This window comes from Alligator mississippiensis, chromosome 1, assembly GCF_030867095.1.
Source record: "Alligator mississippiensis isolate rAllMis1 chromosome 1, rAllMis1, whole genome shotgun sequence".
NCBI lineage: Eukaryota > Metazoa > Chordata > Crocodylia > Alligatoridae > Alligator > Alligator mississippiensis.
In genome coordinates, this window is record NC_081824.1 from 315,307,489 (window position 1) to 315,322,702 (window position 15,214).

The 15,214-nt window shown below is 39.8% G+C and overlaps 1 protein-coding gene across 6 annotated transcripts in view; it reads right to left on the minus strand.

Moving 5' to 3' along the window:
* Positions 1-15,214, minus strand: part of POLA1 (DNA polymerase alpha 1, catalytic subunit) — a 301,656-nt gene that overhangs the window by 36,344 nt on the left and 250,098 nt on the right. The gene's annotated exons all lie outside the window — the stretch shown is intronic.

The window sequence follows — 15,214 nt, forward strand, 5'->3', positions numbered from 1 at the left end:
TCCTGTGAACTGTGTGTGTTCAGAAAACTTGGTGATTATTTTCTCTTCTTTTAGCACAAACCAAATTTTAATTACTTATTTTCCTACATCATCCTTCATACATTCTGTCTCTTGATACCAAAAGGTATTTTTTTCTTTTTGGTGCTTCTCTTTATATCAATATTTTGACACATTAAATATATATTTGGTGTCATAGCAAATGCAAGTCTATGCCTTGTATTTCTGATGTCATTTTGAAACGTGCCATAGCTTTGCTGAATGATATATTCAGTAATTAATTAGAGTTTTACCGTATTCTTTCATCCTATCTAGGAGAGACCTTTCCCTCCATTATTTACAGTGTAGATGCGAATGGTTTCCACCTTTTTACTCTGTTTTTAAGAAATGTAAGCACAAACTCCAATTGTATCAATGATTAAAATTTAAATGTTACTTTTTAACTGCACAACCTACTTTTGTTTCAAACAGTGTTATTAGCTAATTAAATATGTTAATTACAAGTAACAAAAAGTATCAGCAGATGCATTAAAATACAGTAACACTGGGAAACAAACTGATAAACTTGGGAAAAGTCACACACACACTGAGTGAAATTTTAGATATCTGTGGGAGTTTTGCCATTGCTTTTGTAAAATCAAAATTTCAGTGTGTGCGCACACACATAAACACATAATGAAACAGGTTATGTAAATTTACTTTAATGCAGATCTGTATAAAAGTTTGCTACATAAATAATATGTGTTCCTCATTTTGGACATTTTGTTTAGGAATTTTGATCTGAGCAAAACATTTTACAGGCAAGACATGCATGTATCTGCTTATTTATTTGCTTTGGTTAAAAAGAAATGTAACTTTTGTAATAAATAATAATAGTTGTGATATACTGGTTTATTTGGTCAGTTCTGCATACTACATGTAGCTGATCAATTCTAATTATAATTTGTATTCATGTATTAAAAATTGCAATTCAAGGTGTGACATTCCTTGTGGACATTTAACTTTAGTAATGAAGGATATACATGCAATGCTAATCCTAACAGAAAAAGAGTACAAAACAACTTTCAGAAGCTCTCAGCATAATTTTCTTTGTCATCTACAGGTGATGTTATTATTTCATTAGGTGGCACTTAATTGCTAGGGAATGAAAAAGCTCTTTCTGCAGTCTTTCCAAACCTTACTGGCCAGGAACTGAACCTGGGTGTCCTGTGAATGGTATATACAACTACCACCACTAGGTCACTGGTCTTTTAAATAATCTCTACTAGACAAATAAGATTTCAGAAAGTTTTTTACTAGATAATTACACTTCCTGATTTTGTAATTAGTGGAACTACATGTAATTACATAATAATTATGATGGTAATTACGTAATTAAGATGTATAATTATGTAGTAAAAAACATTATGGAAATAAAAGCCATCAACTGTATAAGCACAATACATTTTAAAAATAAATTCTGTATCATCTGTTTAAAACTACTATTTTTCTCAAAATATCAAAGTGATTAGGATCACATTATAGACCACTGCTGGCAAAGTTTTGTTGTTGATTTTGGTTTTTTTAAAACATTTCTTACAGGAGTGGGGGAAAAATCTGAAAAATACCAGTATTTTTAATTCTCTTGAAACCACCATCATTTTGCCATCTAAGCACCAACATACCATTGTGGCTTATACAGAGTTAAAATTCTTCTGTTTGAATTTTTACATTTTCTGCTCTCACAAAAATAATTTAAAAAAAGAAACATAACCAACAGCAGGAATTTAGAATCTATAGCATAAGCGAACTGGGACTGGGAAGTCAGCTATGCCCCTCAGTCTTGACCATGTCCTAAGAAAAGGGGCATCATTTTCATTACAGAAAATGCCCTCCCCTCTACCACACACACACACCATGAGAAGAAATAAGGTATTAAAGGTTTTTATATTTTTCACATGTATCTAGTAAACAAAACTAGAAGTACTATGTTATATGAAGGAGATTGACAACAGTCTCCATGGGAAAAAACAGTGTTGTAGAGCTAGGATGTACAAAGCAAACAAAAAGGGAATGGGGATTTAAATGAATATTTTATTTTTAGTGGCAGTTACAGAACTGCTGTGTCAACGGTGAGGCAGTCAGGCTACAGAGTAACCTATATGCCAAATTTAAATATATATATATTAGTAAAATTACTGCAACAATTTATTTTCAGTGTGTAAACATGATGGTGGTGATAGCATTTTTGCTTGCTTACATAGCAGAAATGCATAGAGTACAATATGCTAGTATCAGGCTATTTGGTAATATGGTAGTAGCAGAATATTTACTTGAAAAAATCAACTAAGTTAATTTATGCCAAGTCAGAAGTAAATTAAGCTGACCACCTCTCTAAACCTCCGCCAACAAAGTAAGCATAATGCACAAGAATATACAACCGTTGTTAATCAATACTATTTAGTAATGAAGAAAAGAGCACTGGCTAAGGAACAAAATCAGGATTCAGATAATTTTTGTTCTACTTTTGTCTATGCCAGTGACTTCCTGTGTGACTGGCTATGCCACAACTTTTCTTCACCTCTCTTTCTACAGGTGTAAATGGGATTTGTAATACACAACTACCATAATGGCCTAAACAACCATAAAGGCCTAAATTATTAAGAACAGTAAAGCTCTGAGCTCAGAGGAAAAGAGCTAATGTAACATTTAGCATATAGGTACTTACTTAGATTTCAGGGGTATGAAAAACACATGAAACTATTAAAAGAAAAAACAAAGGGTGCTCCCCGCCCCCTCTCGAAAAACAGCACTTTACTTTAAACTTGGTGCATTCTGGAACCGAGCCCTGTGCATGCCCAGAAGAGGCAGTGTGTTGCTTCAACCTGGCTCACCTGACATCTATAAAGACCGGGTGCTTAGTGGGGCTTTTTTGGTCCTTTTTGTTTTTGAACATCTGCAAGCAGCAATAGAATCATTTTTCTTAACAATGCACACATTTAACAATATTTTGATGGTGACTTGTATTTAATAAAAAAAATGAAAAAAATGTCGAAGAACTGACCAAATACTATACACTTTCCATCAACTTGTGGAGATGACATACACGCATATAGACAACTTTTAAAGTGTAAATTATTTGGAAAAGGACCAGGAAAAGCTGTATGAGACAGAATTTGAATAACTCTGTTAACTGTTTGAAGGACCCCTTAAAGGGATGTAAACGTACTATTATTATTATTGTCATTGCTGTTGTTGTTATTATTAGTGATTACTTAAATATTTAAGTAAGTGCTGTAAAAATGGTCAGTTTCCTCCATAGCTTTTTCATTGCATATCCACTGTTGGGTATCTAAACAGGAAGGAAAATGTTACAAAAAATATTTTCATGCTCACTGTCAAGCAAATATCTACCATTTGGAGAAATGAACTGACATTGTTGAATGACACACCACCAACTCAGGCCCCTGACACATTAGTTGCGCCATAAATGGGAAGGGATCTATATGTACAACTGATTTAAGGTGCTATAAAATGGCAAATCAGCCATAAAAATGTTCCACCTGTAATGGAGTACATTTTTATGGCTGGTCTGTATGGTGCCTTAAATTGAATGTGTGGTATGTCCACAGACTGGGGCACAGTTTGAGGTGGATGCCTGACAATCAAGTGATTGTCAGAATCAGCTTGGGAAAGCCCTGGGTCTCCACCAGTGCTCACAATCAACTGACTGTCAGCACCAGCTCCTGGGGCAGCCCACATTCTGCAGCAGTTCTTCTGGTTCTCTTTGAACACCCACAGTCTAAAGTCCTCAGCAGCGAAAGCCCTTCAGCTCTCCTTGCTGGAAGCCTCTAATCCCATGCACCCAGCAGCCCCTCCAGAACTGCCAGATGCAGAGTTTAAATTCTCAGAGAAGGGAGTCCTTAAACCAGCCCCAGTGCTGTCCTGAGTTTCCAACTGATCCCAGAACTGTCCTGTGGTCAGGGCCGACACTCAGACAACTTTGGGACAGCCCTGAATCGTGGTAGGGGAGGTGTGCCATGAGCACTGCACTTTCAACTTGGTGGTGCAGGGGAAGCCTGGGATCATGATCCACCTGCACTGGCACAGAAAAAGGGTACAACTGGGATCTGATCCCTGACCCCCAAACTGCATTTTCTGCCATGTACATGTGACCTCAGAATTATAGAAATTGCAGTATGGAAAAAATCAGTTCATCAGACCCTACAAATTTGTTCAAAGGGTACAAGTTGAAAAACAGGACACCTGAGACTCCTTAAAAAATTGTATAAAGCAACAGCTGATCAACCCACTGGGCTTTGTAGTGATAATTCCCAGAGAAGCAATGCTAACTGAAACTATCTACAGAAAAGGTGGAAAGCCCAGATTAATATCCACAGAATGACAGTGCAGCAAAACACCCATTTAATCTCGGTCAACTCCAGACCCTGGGAACACAGCCATTTCTCACTTCTAAAAACAAACAAACAAAACCCTGAAACTCTGGCTTTCTATGCCTTTTTTTCATAAGAACACCACACTTCTAACTTCATTTTCTTCTCTACTCTGTGCCGTAAGCACTTTATTAGTCTGTTTGTAGACTGAAGAGAAACAGAAAATAACTCCAGTACTAATGCTAGAGCTCATATAATCCACTTTGATTCACATACAACCTTTCTAACTTACTTTCACAGTCTCTTTCCCTGTTCTATTCGGGACATCAATTCCACATTTTACGTACAAACCCCAACACCCTCTTGCTTAGGCACACTTCTGGTCTTAGTCAAAGTATGCTGTCTCCCTCCCTTCCATAGTCACAACCAGCCACCATAGCTCCACCCCTTAGTAGCTCTGCCAACATCTCCATTATAAATGATCTACTTTCAAAGCTTCATAGTAACTCATCCATAAAAAAAATCACTTCATACGGATACTTGGCACACCAAGTTATGAACACACTGGGGGAAAAACAATGTTTAAATTATAGGATGCAAACAAATATTCAGAGCTGAATTTTGTGCTTTTATGTGTAGGTCATACAGCCTAAAACAGTTTCATTTTTCTCAATGTAATTTTACAGTTTATTCATCCAGAAACTAAACTAGGCACTTTTGGTATTTGTATAGCGGACAGAAGTGGGAATGTTCATGGCTTTTATAATGGTGCATAAACAGTCTCTGAACATAATCTGAAGAATTAAATTCTACTTCTAAATAGTGCCTATTGAAGGTACAGACTTTCCTAAAATCCAGCAATGTTTCACCACCAATTCCTTCAAAGCATCCTCTCTTTTCCAGTATTAGTATAGCCTACAAATAGAAAATAGGTTCAGATTTTTTTGCATCCCAATGCCAAGGCATTCAATCGCTGAGATTATTTTGTATGAGAGAATATATGCAGGGACCTACGTGACCTCCATCACTGTTTTACTTAAGCACATCACAAATATTAATGCATAAAAAATATGCACATGTAAGCATTTAAGAGAGAGTTATAAAACTGATCCCATTATGCTTAATAGTATTCTACAACACAAGGGCCAGGTACAGACATTACACTTTTACCAGTATAAGCGATCAGAGACCAGTCTAGACCCATAACAGAACAGAGGTTTGGCACACAAAACTGGTCTATACCTGTAAGAGAACAAAAGTTTGACACACAGACTGGCTTAAAAATGGTGGTAACCCAGTCTAAGATCCCCCCCACCCCAGGCAAATGTGTGTTCTTTTTGCTACTGATGTAAACTATGGTGTTTACAGAAAACTGTGCAACTTAGATCGATTCCACCTCAGGCTTTTTGAATGTCTGTACCTAGCCAAGTAGTCTCACTGAGGTCAATGAAACTACTATTCACTGTGAATAAGAGGACACAATCTGGCTCTAAGACAGTAGCTCTCATCTATGCTAGACTCAAGGCACCCCTTGGAAAATGCCAGCCTTTAGTTTTCACTTGTTTTGTGACTACAGAAAAAATAATACAGCAATTCTTCTATTGCAAAGAACTCAGACCACAATAAATCAAAATGGTTTTAACACTATGGATTCCTATTTGAAATCTCTGGGTTTCTCTGGTGAATCACGTTTGCACAGCTAACAGTGCTAATATTGCATAGCACCTCATGGCACCCTTGAAAGTATCTCTAGATACCGCACGGTGTGGCAGCACCCTAGCTGAGAATCACTGTTCTAAGGGCTTTTGGACATTGCCCCAGTGCCAACCCCAAGAGCATCGCTGAAAACATCCCATTCCATTTCTCCCCCACCCAAACTTCCAAGTTCCTGCTGGCTTAGAGTAGCCCTAAGCATATGCCCTAGCACTGCTCATAGGCTCTGTTTTGAACATGCTTCTTGCTTCATACTCATGGCCCCTCTAAGCTGTCTACTTTGTCTGGCTTCCAGGCTTTGGCACATGCTGAGCAGAGGCAACTAGGCAATCCGTAATTCTTGGCATATTCTCATACACTGCTGAGAAGCAGAGCCTAAGGGTCTTGTCCAAAATTACACTGGAAGGTTATGACAGATGAGGGAACAGAAGCCGATAAGTCTGAGCCAGAATCATGTTAGTGGCATTACTGGGCTTCATTCCTCTGGTTCTTTTTTTTTTTTTTTTTCAATTGTTTCATTTATATTTATTTATTTATTTTACAGAGAAAACACAACAGCATCTTTACATATAGATATCATTTGCAAGAATTTTATGGAAAGTTGATGCAGGACACACACACTAGTTTGTTCTGATGTACTGATTTGCCATGAAGATGTTAGTTTCCATTTAGAAAATTCAGTTCCCACACAAATAGACATGTTGTCTGGTCAGTCAGGATGCTATATTGTTTATAGCTCAACCTATGCAAAAAGATTGCTAAACTGTATATATATTCCTAAATCACTGCTACCATAAAATACAATTCTACCTTCTTTACCAGAAGTATGTCAAAACCTGTGTGTAAGAAAGCTTGCCTTGCTGAAGGCAGACAAGGTTCTTTGGCTAAATGTGGTATCTTTTATTAGGCTAACTAAATAGTTGGAAAAATTGTTCTTTGCAAGCTTTCAGGCACAAACACCCTTCCTCAGGCATAGGGAGAGTCTGATGTTCTGTGTTCTCCTAGGAAGAATAGAAGCCAATATACAAAATGCAGGTCTATGAAAATGCAAATGCGTAGCAGTGAGGATCAGAGGGAAACAGGTGTGAGACAGGTAGATAAGATGGGAAATGGGGGGAATGCTGACCTGGTGTTAGAATATAGCTGGTAAAATGTACAGAGGTTACTTGGGGTTATCGGATGGCAGGCAGGTTATAATGTGCCATAAATCCAATGTTTATATTTAGTCCATGATCTTTTTGTACCCAGCAGATTTATGAAAAGTGTTTTGTAAATTCTCTTGACAGATTAGAACTGAGAGCCTGGAGAGAGAGTGGTTGCCTTATGAGAAGTGTGCACCCACAGATAATTGGATATTTTCGTCTCTGATAGATTTTGGGTGTGCATTCACTCTGGTATGCAATTTTTGTTTGGTTTCTCCTACATATTTTCCAGCAGGGGATTTGGTGCACTGGATGAGATATATTATAATTCTGGAGGTGCAAATGTAAGATTCAGGAATGGTAATTGTTCTGTTGTGGGTATAGTTATTGTGGAAGCATTGGAGATGAGTTGGCAGATTTTACATGTCTTGTCCCAACATGGTCTGGATCCATTCCGTGTGCTTTGGGCCATAGGAAGTTTGCTTCTGATGATGAGATTGGTGAGGTTTGGTGCTTGTTTAAAGGCGAGGATGGGTGGTTCTAGAAAGATCTCTTTAAGAATTGGGTCTTCTTCTAGTATGGGTTGCAATTAGAGGTGCACCAATACATTAGTCTGATATTGGATTGGCACCAGTATAAAGAAAATTGAATGTATGGGAAATCGGGCTGATGTGGCTGATAAATGTCCTTTGCATATGCGCAGCCGCAGTGCAGCATGTAGGTGGTGAGGAACACAGCCTGACAGCTTGGAGAGCTGTGTGCAACTGGTAAGTCTGTTGTGGTGGAAGGGAAGGGGGAAGGGAAAGGAAATGTGCGGGCAGATCAAGGCCCCTGCGATGAGGGAGTGGGTAGGGGGCTGGAGATGCCCAGCCAGGGTTCAGCATGGGATGGAGCCATGGCTCATCCAGGGGTGCAGGCGGCTCCCACTGCTGCAAGCACCATGGGAGGGCATGGGGGTCATGTGCCTTCCCAGCATGCCCCCCCCCCGCAGTTCCGTCGCACACCAGGCAGCCCAGCCCCAGCCTTAATCCCTCCCTCCCCAGAGGGACCTTGATCTGCACCCTGCCACACCCCTCCCCTTCCACCACAACAGACTTACCAGCCTGATGCTGCTCTTCAAACTGCCAGGCTGCATATCAAAATTGGATTGGTATCAGCTGATATGCCTCCTTAAAAATCAGCTATCAGTATCAGCCCCATCTCTATCTGTGTGCCCCTAGCTGCAACTGAGGATTTTCCATACAGATTCCAGGGAAGGATGGTATGTCATAACTAATGGTGTGCGACTTGTTGGGATTTTCTTTTTGTAGTGCAGCAATTGTTCACATGGCATCTGGGTGGCTCTTTCAAAAGCGTGATCTCTCTCTCTGGAGGAGTATCCTTGTTCAGTGAAAGCCCTTTTGAGATTTGCAAGGTGATGATCACGGGTGTTCTCCTCAGTGCAAATTCGGCAGTATCAGAGGGCTTGCCCATATACCACAGCTTTCTTGGTGTGTTTAGGGTGATTGCTGGTTCTGCGTAGATATGTATGTTGGTCTGTGAGTTTCTTGTATATGGTGGTTTGTATTTTACCATTCTGGATATTGATCATAGTGTCTAAGAAGAAAATGTTGGTGCTAGCGTATTCAAGACAGTCTGATGGAGGGGTGATGATTATTGAATTAGTGATGGAAAATCAATCAGATTGCAGGTTTTTGGTCCAAATGATGAAGATGTCATCTATATATCTTAAGTATAGCATGGGTTTGATGATGCAGTTCTTGAGGAATTGTGGTCCATAAAAAAGTTGGCATATTGTGGGGATATTTTGGTGCCCATAGCTGTGCCCATGGTCTGGAGGAAGTATTGGTTATTGAAAGTGAAGATGCTGTGCCTCGCTGAACACATTTTTTGCTGATTAATGGAACGTATCTTCCCCTGATGCTTTTTTCTTTTATTCTTTTTAATGATAAGGAATAAAAGGTAATAGACTTTCAACAGACACGGACATCTACAAGCAGAGTTTTTCAGCATGGAAGGATTAAAAGCTGGATCTTTGCTGACCTGTCACTACTTAAGCAACAGATTCTAATCTAAAGCCCCTGGCACATGTTACACTTAGCCATGATTAACCAGTTAATCACATCTTAAGTTACTACCCAGCTACACATTAATGCAAATAACGGTGTGATGAAATAAGGAATAAGCCACAAAGTTATTCCACAAAAAGTATAATAGCTCTGTGGCTGGTCTATCATGCACCCTTAATTGAACGTGTAACCAGGCTGGGGCTCTCAGCGGGGGTAAGGCCCCATGGCTCTGCTCCCCTTCAGCTGATGGGGCTCCCAGTTTCTGGGGCAGCCTAGAAGCTGAGAGTGGTCAGCTGATCCAGGCCTCCAGCTGCAAGGGCGCAACATGTGCTCCCAAGGCTGGGAGCCACTGGTTGATGGGTCTCCTATCTGTAGGAGCGCATGGGTGAGCCCCAAAGGCTGGAAGCCCCATTAGCTCCCAGCAATGGGAGCTTGCTGCTTGCCAGAAATAAGGCATAATGGGCTTTAATGCTTGATTCTGCTATTACATCTCCTGCCACGCACATGTGGCAGGGCTGAAAGCACAAATAGCAATCCCACATCCGATTCCATTGTGCCTTTACTTGCATATCTGCTTATTCCTGGAGGTAGATGACAGATTTCTTCACTGAACAGCAACTGAAATGACACTATTTTAGGTTTTGCTTCGGTTAGTTGCAAGGAACTTACAGGACATTTAGTTATGAAAAATAATTTTGAACAGAATGGTCATGATTTTATTCAGTTGAAAATAGAAGGCTAAATAAAAATAATCCTGTAGGTAAGGTTTTCAATCTCCAAAGGGCAACTATTGAGAAATCAAGGGAACTCATTAGTGAAGAACTTACATTCTTCACTTGAATGTGGAGCAGCACTTGGGATTTCTTTCAAATTAAAGGTGCAAAAATCATCTGGAAGCTGCATTCTCAGCAAGAAGAAAATACTTGTATGAGAGGCTACAGGATGAATAAATACTTGTATGAGAGGCTACACGACTTGCTGAGCTATATGTACATGGTAGTCCCAGTTCGGACACAAGGGTGTCCTCTGTTAGATACTGAGGATCACACAGGGGAGGACTGTGTCCCAGACCCTGGAGAAGCCCTATGCCCTGAGACTCACCAGGATCTGGCACCTTAAAGAGCAGGGGCTTTACGGCAAGGCTCTTTAAGGTGATGGATCATGGCAAGCCCAAATACCAATGCCAATAATCAGCTACTATCAGCATTGGGACCAGGGCATCCCCAGTCAGGTTCCAGACATGGATCTACCCAGGTTCCAGTGCTAACAATCAGCTGATTGATGGATGATGGAGCACACCACATGCTCAATTAATGGTGCATTTGTTGAGGAATATCTTTGTGGATGGTTTGCCATTTTACGGTGCCATAAATTTGATAAATGTGTGCCACCTTGCTATTTATGGCACAATTAACACATTAATCCTGCCAGAAATGCAAACATGTGCCAAGGGCCTTAGAATTCTGGATGCATAGAGAGAATTGCCAAAAGTCAAATTCAATTGGCATAAGGAAATGAAACCAAGCAGTAAAGGTTTTCTGCCAATATAAATAGAGAGAGAACAAAAATCTCTCTCAAGCTACTGTGCAGTGAAATTCAGATTGAGATTAAAAAATAATTTAGGCATGGGCTGAAAACTAAATGAATACTTCTTCTCAGTTTCCAGGACAGACAGAATGGCTGTATGGGTAGTGGGAATGAGAGCCTAGAAACAAAAACTACCATATGCTATATATATTTATATTTGTAGAACTGAAGAACAACATGCGGTCAAGCTTATTAGGTTCAAATCATAAGGCACAAATACCCCTCTCTCTCTTTCAGAATTTTTAAGGTTCTCACTCTTGAAATTACAAGGCCAGTGGAAAGAAGCCTATCAAATTGGTAGTACATATATAGAATTAGGGCTAGGGAAAAAACGTAATTCAGGCAATCACTGCATTCTGCATACTATGCAAGGCTTGAGAACAAGTTTTGAGACAGGATAATTAAAACATGGGAAGTAAACAGGAAAAGAATAACATGCAGCACAGGTTTACTAAAAGTTGATTATATCAGATGCCTCTGGTAATTTTTGAAGAAATAACTGATTTTCTAAGACAAGAGAAATGATGTTGAACTACTGTATCTGGACTTGAGTACATCACTTGAAACAGTACCACGTGTTGACCTGAAAACAATGGTTAATAGAAGAATTATAAAGTGGATTAGGAAATGGCTAAGAGGCAGACAATAACAGCTTGTACTGAAAGGGGAACTATCAGAATGGAGGAAGGGGTATTTTGGAGTTCCTCCAGAATGGGCCTTGGGACTGATGTACTGTCAAGAAGCAGCCTCATTCAGTCTCCCTCTGCTGAAGGCCCCCTTGAAGGCAGCCCTGGCATAGCTTCACAAGGGGTAAGTCTCTGGTTTGAGAGTTTGACTTCTCTAGTTTGAGAGTTTGGCTGCCCCAGCTATCCATAGCACCCTCTGCTCTTTTTTTGCAGAGCCAAGGGGGAGCGGAAGGAGGGAGTCTGAGTGCTGATATCCCAAACAGTTTGGCAGACTGCTCAACTCAAAAGCTCGTCTAACTTTATCCCAACTACTGAAGTGATCTGATAAAATAAAACCTTTACTTCCATAATTTCTGGACTATCGTGGCTACAATATCACTCTAACACTACAGCTTTATTGTGCCATTGCAGTTCACTCTGTCCTGCCTTGAACTCTGCCCTTCCTGGGACTACTCTCTGCACACTGTTCTCCCTGAGACTGTGTGTGTGTCCCTCCTGGGACTATCCTGTCTCTCTTTCAGCTCTCTCTGAACCTCACTCTTTCTCCTCAGGCCTACTCAGCCATCCTCGCAACAAAACTGTTACCATACAATAGTATTCAACACTGGGACTAACAGATGCCCAACAACAATAAACAATGTCATTGAGAACCAATCAGGAAGCAGTTTGTGGATCCTACTGCCAGGCCCAGACTACCATCTCCCCCCAGGGTGAAAAGGGCACATCATGTCATAAACCTGTGGGGCCAGGCTCCATCTCATCAACTTTGCACTAGTACATTTTAGCACCAAGCACTTCACCAGGAGCTCCTTTTACATCTGATAAATCTGGAGCAATTACTTGTCCAGGTGCATCTTGGGGCTGACACACAAAATGTTGGGATCTGAATTACTTGTTATGACTCAGGAAAGAGACTAAGAAGGCATTGTAGACAGTTCTCCAAGGTCAACAGCTCTATGAGCAGCAGCAAACAAAAGAGCCAATAAAATGCTGGGCATCATTAAGAAAGGAACTGAATACAAAACGGAGAACATTATCAAGCCATTATACAAATCCAAAGGGAGTGGACAAACTGAATAGGGATTATTATGCACCAGGTCCCAGAATACGGGAGCCAAGGAGCACACACTGAAATTAGGAGACAGGTTTAAAACTAGCAAGGGAAAGTTTTTTGGTTTTTTTTACGTAGTGGACAGTTAACATGTGGAACTCCTTACTACGGGGGGTCATTGAGGCAGGTAGTATAGTCAGATTTAAAAAGGGACTAGTCAAATTTGGGGATGATAGATCAATTAACAGCTAGTTGGAAATGTTTCCTCCGGCACCTCTAAACCAATGATGGTGGATGCCAGGGAGGTAGGGAATAGGGACAGGTCACTTGAAATATAATCTGGTTCAATGCTCTCCCTCTAATCACTCCTGCCACTCTCAGAGACAGAACACTGGGTTAGATGGAACACTGGTCTGACCCAATATGGCACCTCTTATAACCTTATTTGCATTAATAGCCTCGTCACAAAAAACTGGAATGTGTAAATGAATGTTAATACAATGCTGGAGGTGCTAAGACGATATAGGAGGATCAGAATTTTATTCAGAAGAAACGAATGGTCTTGAGGTCTATTTAACAGTAACAGCCATTTAACTGTAGAAAGTATAAGATAATGCACTGAAGGATTAATGAAAACAATTCTGTCTATAAACTGGGGACTCAACAACTGAAAGGGATGGAGGAAGAGCAAAACTTGATCACAAATAACTAGGCCACTGATGTGACACAGCTATGAATAAAGTGGCTGTAATCCTAGTATATTTCAGACAAGGTATTTCCAGCAGACACCAGGGAATACCATAGTGCAAAGTTCTGGCAAGATCTCATTCAGAATACTGAGTACTATTCTAGTCACCTCTGCTCATCAAAAATGAAATCAAACTGGAAGAGGGGAAGGGAAGGGTTACTAGAATGATCCGAATAGAGAGACTCTCTTGCAAAAGGCAAATCTTGGCATTTTTAGACTAGTAAAATGGATGCTGAAAGGGGATATGATTGCTGTCTATAAATAAATTGGTGGCAGGATAAATACCAGTGATGGAGAGGAGCTATTTAAGCTAAAGGACAACATTGGCAAAAAAAAGAGATAAGTAAACTGACCAGAAATACATTTAGGCTAGAATTTAGAAAGTTTGCTGCCACCAAAAGAGGGATGCTCTGGAACAGCCTTTTGGCATTAGTGAGGGATAAGAAACCTAACTGGTTTAAGATGAAGTTTGATAATTCTAATAAAAGTATTATATGATATGGATCACCGAAATAACAGGACTGAACTCAATGATCCAAGAAGTCTCTTCCAGTCATATCTATGCCAATCACAGGGCATATGCACAAAATCCTTCTTCTTCAGCTAAGAATAAATGGAAAAAACATTATTTTAGGAAATCTGCAACAATGCAGACCCAAGGACTGCTTACAGATGTTAAAAAAATGGCGCTTTACTTTAAGCTCGGCGAACTCCCACACTGAACTCACGAAAGAGGCACTGCGTTAGTTGGACCTAGTTCGCCCAATGTCTGTATAAATTGGGTGCTTTAGTGAGGGTTTTTTGGTGCTTTTATCTAATAGCTGATTGAATCAAAAAGCCCTCATAAAGTGCCCAATCTATAGATGCTGCAGAGCTGGGTTGAATTATCACTCCGATTCTGCCAGTAATGTGCAGTTGGGGTTTTTTTTGTTTTTTTACATGCCTGTAAGCAGCCAAGAAGACAAAATATATTACATTCAAATGATTAAAGTATTTTTGTTTGTATTTAGGCAGAATCAAGATTTTCCCTGACTTGTACATCTGTTATTTAGTATTTGATAATGAAGTTCAAACTTCAGGAATATATTATCTTTTTTTATGGTACTTTTAGGGTCTTCTCTTTTTTAAGGGTACTTAAGAAAAGCATCACCATGATCGTTTGAAGAATATGGTGTCAATATGCCAAAAAGGTGCTCAGGCTCCATGTCTATTGAGTATTTCAAGTTAAGAAGTTAAAACTATCCAGCTTCGGCTTTTATATTGGGGTTTTTTTTGTTTCAATCCATCATCAGGAACGCTCTTGCTTGCAAACTTAGAAACAATCACCTTCCTGCATGAAAACTGTATATTACATTAGAGTTAAAGATTTCAGTACCTAAAAGAAGACAACAAAATCATCTATTTTCCGGATGTGCGTTGTGTATTCAACAGGGCATTTACACTTACAGAGTTTTCCTTGTGCAGACAGTTTCTCTCTTCTTGAAAACTCTTCTAAATATTAATAGTTGAACATGATTTTTGTAATAAAGGGAATTAAGATGGGATATACTAAACTGTGGATTTCCTATAAGACACTGGAGTTCCTTAACAATCAGTTTTAGTTGGTCAAGCTGATGTTGCCCCTCCAAGCCCCATGTAAGTATCATTCATAATACTGCAGCACTGGGGAAGAAAAGAAAACAGTCTTTTCCCAAGAGCACTGTTAAACTATCAGGAGATGCACACAATTTCTGTGCAACCTCTTCTGCAGCTGGAGTAGTCCTAATGTCACATAACCTACTTCCTGCTCATGATACTGCAGAGTGATATATGGCTGAAGAGCACAAACTGAACATTAGTTTTTCTGAT